Below are 7,871 nucleotides of genomic sequence, written 5' to 3'. Positions count from 1 at the left end.
GCGACAGGAGTCTATTAATAGAAATGAATAGAAGTGAATAAATTGACAAAACAAAGAAAAGAGAAAAACAAAAAAAAAACAAAAAGAAAAGAAAAAGAGAAAAAAATCCTTTTGACTGAATCAATTCATAATATTAAAATAATCCGATGTTAAGAATACGATGATCGCAGAGGTATAGAATGAAAAAGTAAAAATTCGAAGGAAGATTTGATTGGTTGCGTCCGTTGATTCTGATCGACGACGCGATCCGCCAGAGTGCGGCACTAGCGCACTCGTGTCAGTACTCGATGGCGGCCGAGACGTGCCCACGAGCCAAGCCGTCTATGGCTTAGACGTCGTCGTCGTCGCCGCCGCCGTCGTCGTCGCCGTCGCCGTCGTCGTCGTCGTCGTCGTCGTCGCCGCCGCCGCCGTCGTCGTCGTCGCCGTCGTCGTTGCCGCTGCCGTTATTGTGGCCGTCGCCGTCGTCGTCGTCGTCGCCGTCGCCGTCGTCGTCGTCGTCGTCGTCGTCGCCGCCGTCGTCGCCGTCGTCACATTTTCAATTATCGTCAAAATCCGACGATTCTCTCACGAAATCTGCGTACGTCTGTAATCGCCGTCCTGTCTGTCGGTGAAGAAGCGTATTCACCGTCTCGAGATCACGCGTACTACTCACATATACCCCACTCCTTTAATTTCTCGTCTCGTGTATGTGCTTATTACGAGGATTCCCGTTTGGTGCGACGAGTCGGCGTTGTGTGTGGTGCGTGCGTGCGTGAGAGTGCGTGCGTGCGTGCGTGCATGGCTTGTGTATCGTGAAGCTTATAAGCAAATCGTCAACGTTCCGACAGTAAAGGAAAAAAAGAAAAAAGAAAAGAGAAAAAGAAAGGAAAAAGAGGAAAGAAAGAGGCCGACGAGAAAGAGAAAGTGCCAAACGCGATGTGCAAGCGCAACCGCTCGAATCGTCGCTCGGGCTCGAGTTGACCCTTCAAAGGATGGACCTCCTCTTCCTCCAGTTTGATCGAAGAAACGCATCGCCGTCGTGGCATTGGTAAACACGACCTCTACCGTTTACAAAAACAGTAAGTCACATGTACGTTTCCCGTTGTACGTTTTAAATCATTTTATTTGACTATTCGTAAGACAACCCCCGCCCCCCCTCTTCCTTTCCCCATATTATCGCGCGCCTTTTTATCATCTTACAAGAGGGCACGCTTTCCATTTCAAATACATTTCGGTGTTTTGTTTTATTTTATTTTATTCTCTCTCTCTCTCTCTCTCTCTCTCTCTCTCTCTCTCTCTATCTTTCTTTCTCTTTCTTTCTCTCTCTCATTATTCGTGTCTAACGATCCTTTGACGCGCTGAAATCAAGGTAAGGGTGACGATCATGATATACTCCACTATGGCCTTATGGATCTTTTTCTCTCTTTTTCTCATTATGTTTACGCGTCTAGCTTTGTCCATGCCTTTACCTCTCTCCTCTCTGCCACTTCTGTTAGTGTTCTCTCACTCTCTCTGATGCTGCTTCTGCAGTTTGCATTTTGCCCACGGGGCATAGGAATAAGGGGAAGAAGCACAAAGTAATACTTTAGACAAAAAGGGGATGAAGTCAGTTTGTAGAAGAAGCATGGGTCAACTGTGCTCTCTTTCCTCTTTCTTCTTCTCTCTCTCCTATCATTCTCTCTCTCTCTCTCTCTATCTCTATCTCTATCTCTATCTCTCTCTTTCCCTGTAGAAAAACACGTTGTCATGTGGTTGCTATGATGTTTTGATTGATAGCAACTCTATAAATGTTTTACAAATATATATTCAAGGGAAATAAAAAAGTTTTTTTTCAAAGTTACAAAGATTATATTTATGCGCAAATAATCTTGATTCTTACCGTACAATCTTTGTGTGTTTTAATTCAATGTATAATTGAAAACATAGATACATACTTAAAGAATGTAAATTTGTATCCTAATAATTCTAATTAATTGAATAGATGACATATCAAAATAGATTTTCATTATCTTAAGTATTATACATCAGATATTATTGTCAAATCGTTAATGAAATTAATCATTGACTTTAAGATATTAATGATGATCGAATGATCAAATGAATTTCTTCGTTTTTCTATTTGTTTATTTATTTACTTTTAAGTATTTATAAAATTAACTTGCTGGAACACTTAGCAATACTTGAATTATAAAAAGGATAAAGAGTTCTCATAAATGAAAACTTAGATTTTTGTATATACTTTTGGAAGCAAGTGAAGACTTCTATTACAAACTTTTAGAAAAATATATAATATTTAAAAGATATTCATTACAAAATGTAGACAGATATAGTAAGATATTATTAATGTCCAATCATTACTATTCTAACATAGGTGATAGTACTTAGAAAAGATTATTTTTCATTTATACAAATAAATTTGAAGAGAAATTACTTTCGTTTTCGCATCGATTGTAATAATCCTTAAGGTGGTATGCTGCGTTCGTTGAGCTTTAGCCAGTATTCATCTGAAAAGAATTTCCAATAAAACCGAAATACGTCGAGTGTTTTGTTTGTGAGAACGTGTGTAGTGGCGACGGTGATAGGAACGATGATTGTAAAACGATGGAGACCTCGAATGCAGCGGTAGTTTTATTTAAAGCAACGATGATTGTTTCGTTAGAAGTACGAGGCTTCTCTCTCTCTCTCTTTCTCTCGGTCTCTCTCTCTCTCTCTCTCTCTCTTTCTCTCTCTTTCTTTCTCTTTCTCTCTCGTTCCTCACGATGGTTTCTACGCGAAGGCAGCAGCGACATGCTGCATTTACCGCGCCACTTTGTCATGTAGGAGAGACTTGCCGTTTCTAAGAACACAGTCTGCCTTTAGATAATTTAAAAGAAGATTATTTTAGGTTCACGAGCTACCAAATCGGTAACGTGCTTAACACTAGTTAAAATCAAATAGTAAGATTTAATCGTAAGATCGTCATCGATCCAAACATGATTACTTAATTTATTTCCATTTTAAAAAGGAAAATAAATAATTCATATAATAGATTCGAAATACTAATAATAAATTTCTGTACAAATTATTTGTATCGAATCGTAAATTCTAACCGTATTCGTTAAGCGAAAGTAATTGACCAGAAAGAAAACGGTAGTCACCCCTTTTACTCCTTGTAATTATTCAACCCCCTTCTCTGTTTGTGTATGGGAGCGAAAGAGTATATAAGTTACTATACTGCGTATGGTAGTAGGACCTTTATTCCCGTTAACTTAACCTTACTTTTTGTTCAACGAGATATTAAAACAATCTGTTCCTAATATATTCGCGCGCTTTTTCTTTTTTTCTTTTTTTCTTTTTTCTTTTTTTTTTTTTTTTTTTATTTGAAAATATTATTGAGAAAAAAAATCGAGATTTCGATTGATATAAATCATATTTAAAAAAAAAAAAGAAAAAAAAAAAAATTATAACTTTTTTATGATGTCTGAATCAAAATACGATTAATTTTATCTATTTCAAATCTTTCTTCTTTTTCTTATTATTTCCTTTATTCCCTCGTGAATAGTTAAAGCGAGTATTACGATAGAAATAGATACTTTTTTTTTTTTTTTTTTTTTTTGTGAGGTTATTATATAGCTATGTTATAACCAAGAGGAACTGGTTTGATCGTACAATGCAATACGTATTTTAGAATGTTGGTGCATTTCTAAGATATAGTATAGTAATACGGGCTCATCGACATCTGGGAATAGTAACGTCGGGGCGGAAAGCATCAAAGGAGTCCTTTGAAGTTTCAGTTGATGTTCCTGAGCCGATTCCTCTTCGTTACCCGTCTTTTTTGTCACACCCTCGTTTACTCGCGCACTTACTGATCCGTTGGGTATCGCCATGATCTCTCGATACTTACCGGTTTCAGATCTTCAAAGTATTCCCTCGTCCGTTTTCTTACGAAATCAATCAATTTTTGGAGTAACATTTTAATATTTCTTCAAAATTAAATATTTTATGGTTATATACAAAAAGTTACAACCATTCGAAACAATCAATTCGATCTTATTGTTATTATTATTTATTTTTATTTTTATTTGTTTATTTATTTATTTATTTTTTTCTTAATCGAAGAAAATGAAACCTCTTCATAAATAATATAGGATGTGGTTATTTAGTAACTTTTTTCTTTTTTTTACTTCGACAGTACATATATTAATATACTAATAACATTTAATTCTTTTTTAATCGAGAAATATCAAGCTTTGTTTTTTAATAGTTACTTCGGCAGTACATGTATTGTACTAAAATAATAGTATTTTTCTTTTTTATTTTTTATTTTCATTTTTATTTATTTTTGTATCTATTTTTTTATTGTAACAAATAATATAAATGCAATAAATATGATTACTTTGTATCATTAATAATTTTTTTTGTATTTACTTTGATAGTATATACATATAGTAAGATACTAATATTTTCTTCTATTTTTTTTTTTTTTTTTTTTTTTTTTTTTTTTTTTAATCAAACTTTCCTATAAACAATATAAGTCCAATGAATGCGATTATTCAATAACATTTTAATTGGAAGATTTTTAAAAATTCTGAATGAAATTATACTTTTAATTCATAATTTTGTAAGAACTATTATAAATGATGAGCGTCCACCGTATTAAATATATTTTTCCATGTACTGATTTACTGACTGTATAAAACTCTCGATTATTTTGATTGATTATAATTATCAATGATTGCCCAATGCCAATTAATATATATATATATATATTTCTATAAACTATACATTTACACTACTTTATAATTGTCATCGTTAACTCCTCTTTTCTATTAAAAAAAAAGAGAAAAAAAAAATTGAAGAAAAAAACACAAAAAGCAACAGTTAATTTGATAATTTGAAAATTTAGATTTCTTAATAAAATAAAATAAAAAATTTGTTTTTAATGTAATTGCTAAGAATATGGTATAACATATCTTGTTTCTTCAATAATAAAAAAAAAAAAAGAATTGTAAACAATCATTCTTATATAGATATTCTTTATTTCTATATAATTGTTTTAACAAAATTTCTTTCGTGACATTGCAATTAAAAAATATAAATAATTAGAATATAAATTAGAAGATTAGATTTAATAAGATCAAGCTATGAATAATCATTGAGTTGTCCGGAAAGTTTGATTTTTGGTAGATGGAGTAATGACAAGGAGTCATTAACTTTCTGTAATGTGACTTAGGCTCTTAGGGTTTGTTCTTCTCAATTGTAAGACTCTTAATCGTTTACATCTAATATATTTTTTTTTTTTCGTGTTTACAAACAGATCATATAATGCGAAAGTTATAATATTACTTATACTAGTATAATTATCTTATATTAATAATAAGTACAACTTATAGACTATTATAAACCCTTTATATATTAATTTTGTAACTATAAAACCTTTTTATTTTTTAAATCTTTTTTTGTTTTTTTCTCCTATGAAGTCATTGTAAAGTCATTTTTAAATAGCACGTTTTAATATTTAGTTAAACGTTCATAAATCCTTTATTATATGATAAATAATAATACATATCTATTATCCTTGTTCACATATACATACACATACACATACACAAATATATACTCCTGTTGATTCTCTTAGTATTAGCAGGGTATTGCTTTCACCACAATATTGATTAACAAGTATAATTTAAGAATACTAATTATATTATATTTAGAAAAACAACGTTATCATTTAAATAAACAATAATAATATAGTAAAATTATATTGAGTTGACTAATAAGTAATGTTGGAATTTTTAATAAAAAATGTTATACTGTTGTTTACTTAATGTAAAATAACCATCTCAATACTATACTGTTTTTATTATACTAATGTTTTTTACTTAAATATTATTGCCTTATTTAAATACAAAATACTAAAAATTGCATTATTTGTTGATATACATTTATATTTATTTATAGTAAAACTTTCTACATTACTTTATTAAATAAAAACCAATCTAATCATAGAATTTGTTTGAACTAAGTACATTGTGGTTTTCTTTTTAACTTATGGGCTTGTTATTAATTTAATGGAACTATTATATTTATCAGTATTAATAACAAATAACATTACTTGGAGAACAATGATGAAAGATTCTATAGATACATTTTTTTCCTTTGAAATCCTGTGTAAGTTGTGATTTATATATGTAATATATTATTTTTTATATAATATTATATATATATATATTATTATTAATTAATTTTTAGAAACTTATTAAATTAAATGTTTTCATGATATTTATAATTTACTTCTAATTTTTACTTAAATTTATTTGAATATTATTTTTATATTTCTTATATAATTTTAAATAATACCTTCCAGTTGTAAATAAGTTTAACATCAAGTTAAAACGCTTACTATGTCAGTGTAACACTTTTTATTCTTGAGGTTTTAATCTTCTATCTCAACTGAAGAAATGTTCTTGATGCTGTTCCTAAGAACAACTAAATTTTCACAAAATCTCAACCGCTGTCACCAATTTGTTACGCGACGGTTTCGCTTGTCGTCGTAGGTTTAAATAAAGATTTGGAAAATACTTTAGACTTGGAGTCGAATAAGTTTATTCTAGTTTAAGCATACTGAATGTGTTCGGTGTTAAGATACTTAACTAACCGATTTTCGAATTTATTTTCATCTTTATATGTGATCTGATGACAGGTATCATCTAATCCAAAAAAATGGAAAAATTCTAAAAATGAAAGATTTCCAATAAATTAAAGAAAAAAAGAGATGGAACTTAATCCTTAAACGTATATGTAAATCACAAAATTAGAACATATTAATGTTTAATATATAATTTAATTTCCAATATAAAATATTATACAAATTGGTTCTTCATTAAATTTCGTTTTGAAAAAATAAATTATAATACAATTTGTCCATTATTTACAACTTAATATTTACTTAATGATTAATATAATTCCTTTTTTTATTTTAATTTGTAAACATGAATTATGCATTAAAGGATTAAATCTTAATTCTTTTTTAATTTTTAGAAAAGACTGTTTTATAATGCTAAGTTTTCAAACTATATTTTGTTATACAGAATTAATGCGATTCAGGGATTCAATGAAAAAAAGAAAAAACATAAGAAAGTAAAGAAGAAATAGGCTATAGAATTTAATAAAAGGAAAATTTATTTAAAAGAGAAAAAGCAAGAAAAAAAGAATAAAAATAAGAAAAAAATAAAATTAATTAAATTATCATGATGTAAATAGTTTTTGGATGTATCCTTGCAAATTTTGTACTAAGAGTCGTTTTAATGTATTATCAATATCATCACGTGCTCCTTTTCTATGAGAAGTTACAACGAGAAACATCATTTTTAATGAATATTACAATTATTATAATGACATATTAAGATTTATAAAATTCAATATTATTTTTATATTTTTAGACGATAACATGAAAAAAAAAGAAAAAAAAAAGAAAAAAAAAGAAACGAAAAGAAATATTTTTTTAATATTTCCTTCGTATTTATTTTTTAGAAATTGTACAATTAATATACAATTTAATTTTGCAATGTAAAATATTATACAAGTTGCTTTTTAAAAAGTTTACAGTAAATGTTAAGACGTTAAGGGGATTAAAATAGTGATGAACATAGTCGTCGAAGTGTTAATTCTATTGGTCAAAGAGTAAGTGCAATAAGATTTATTGATACTCAGAATTGAGTCGTAATAATTTGTCTATGCAATTAGTAGATATAATTCATATTAAGTGGTTTGCAAGACTATTTGTTTATAATGTTTATAAATTATAAAGTTTGTTTAAAAAAAAAAGAAAAATTCAAGAAAAGTATATAATTTCTTTGGATTTTTTTTTTTTTAAAGAAATTTCTTGCATACATTATGTACAATTGTTAACA

General features: G+C 29.0%; 1 protein-coding gene across 6 annotated transcripts in view; it reads left to right on the top strand.

The window, feature by feature from the left end:
* The first annotated feature begins 269 nt into the window (after window positions 1–269).
* LOC124954735 (axin) overlaps window positions 270–7,871 on the top strand; it is a 23,214-nt gene continuing 15,612 nt past the window's right edge. For 3 of the 6 annotated variants that reach the window (XM_047508091.1, XM_047508084.1, XM_047508083.1), the window contains exon 1: window positions 270–1,058. The gene's annotated coding sequence lies outside the window, so the exon portion shown is untranslated. Of the gene's footprint in view, window positions 1,070–7,871 lie in introns of all 6 variants that reach the window. The other 3 variants (XM_047508090.1, XM_047508081.1, XM_047508082.1) reach the window with 2 other exon arrangements.

Source organism: Vespa velutina, chromosome 16 (genome assembly GCF_912470025.1).
Source record: "Vespa velutina chromosome 16, iVesVel2.1, whole genome shotgun sequence".
Classification (NCBI taxonomy): Eukaryota; Metazoa; Arthropoda; class Insecta; order Hymenoptera; family Vespidae; genus Vespa; species Vespa velutina.
Note: the sequence above shows the minus strand (reverse complement) of the source record. Positions and strands in the feature narration are given on the sequence as shown.